The following is a 1,864-nucleotide window of genomic DNA, read 5'->3' as shown; positions in this document are numbered from 1 at the left end:
CCCCGGCCGCTGCCGCTGCAGCCGCTCCTTGCCCTCCCGTTACCCGGGAAACCGCCTCCTCCTCCCTCCCGCCAGCCAACCAGCGCGGTTCACATGGCGCCTCGCAGCCAATCCGCAGCCTCGCCATCCTGGTCCCCTTCCAGGGTCCGGAGCCCTTTCCCAGGCTAGGGGACCAGAGAGAGAGGCAGCGGTTTCTGCTGCTACTTGATGGGCTCCTGCGGGACAGACTCTGCGGTCCTTCAGTTAGAGCAGTTCTTCTGTGAGCCAGACACACCTGACATTTTAAGGAAAACCGACATCGCTGGAGAACCTGAGGCAGAAGACACCTGGGGCACCTGATTCAGCCTCCCTCTAAAACCAGGATCTACTGGACGGGTCCCATTGAGGAGCTGCCTGACCCCGGAGAGATCCCTCTCAATGGAGCGCTTTGTGCCTTCCTGGTGGTTGGTCTCCGAGATCAAGCGCTTTCCAACAAGCAACTGAAGGCTGCCTCTGAGCCAAGACCCTTTTCAGATCTCTCGGATACTCTAAACAAAGCTCCTGGGCCAGCCGACAGCCAGGCCTTCCTAAGTTAGAAGGTACTGCATCCCATCCCCCAGTGTCCCACCTCCGGACAGTTCTCCCTCCATCTCGTCTTCTCCCAGGACCAGTTTGAAATTGGAGAGGTGTGTGCTCAGCTGCATCCCTCTCTTACTCTCCCATGGCATGGCCTAGTACCTAAGTGCCCAGATGGGAAGATCCAAGAACTCGGTTCTATTTGCAAATAAGAATTGAGTTGGTAAAAACAAAAATTCCCTCATCTCCAAAGTTCATGTCAGGCCCAAGTCATGGAGTGAAAAAGCAGACCAGACATGTGTGAAGAGCTAGTGTGAATCTCACTCTCCCCCTCACTCTCATTTTCTTCCTATTGTATGTCATCATCCAATCCAAACTTGCTCTATCGCATGGGTGTCTAAGGCAAGAAGGCAAGAAGTCCTCCTGGTTTTGGCAGGAGTGGCCTGGCCTTTCCAAAACCCCCAGATGTCATCCAGCTGCAGAGTCTGTCCATGGCATAGCCATGTAGCATGAGAGTTCTCAGGGTGCTATGGACCGAGACTTCCCTTTAGAACAGGCACCTGAGACTCGTGCCGAAGCAGAAGGCCAATCCGCTGTTGGGTGTCTGGTTGAGAGGTGGGAGGAGATGGGGCTCAGGAAAGGGGGTGCACTTGTCTGCAATCAGAGGAGGGACTGATGAGGACCAGTCAATACCCAGCTGGATCTTCGCCAGCTCTAGTGACCACTCCCCAGGCCTGGTGACAGGAAGGGAGCTGGAGTCTTCTCTCACAGAGAGCAGAGGGCTCAGCTGCTAGGATGTGGAGATGGCAAAGGTGAGGGAATTGCAGCTGGGGTGGAAGCGCATGCTCGCTCAAACACATCCATGTGCATTACCCTCCCGGGACCCGCCCCAGAGGAGCCCATACAGACTCGTCACAAGACAGAACCGAAAGACAAAAACCATGCTCGCTCTTAGCCGATTTACACAAGTCTCTCTGTGGTCATGCAAGGAAGAGACCAGGAGGGGAATGGCAGGAGAGCGACCTCCAAAACCCAGTCACAGCAGTGTGGTTTAGTCAGAGGAACACAGACCCGAGTCTGCTGGGCTAGAATCCCTCTTCACCTCTAATCAGCACATGATCTTGTCTCTGAACCTAGATCTCCTCATCTGTGAAGAGTATTTCTCTTCATGGACATAATCTGAGGTTATGTGATCCTGAGCGAGCATACGCTTTGTAAATACTAACGTACCCTGTGGAGACTGACTTTCACCATAGACCAGGTTGCCCCTGCAGTGGTTAAGTTTATATGTCAACTTGACTACACTATG

This window comes from Tupaia chinensis, unplaced genomic scaffold (assembly GCF_000334495.1).
Source record: "Tupaia chinensis unplaced genomic scaffold, TupChi_1.0 Scaffold143740_1, whole genome shotgun sequence".
In the NCBI taxonomy this organism is placed as follows: domain Eukaryota; kingdom Metazoa; phylum Chordata; class Mammalia; order Scandentia; family Tupaiidae; genus Tupaia; species Tupaia belangeri.
This window is presented reverse-complemented; position numbering follows the sequence as displayed.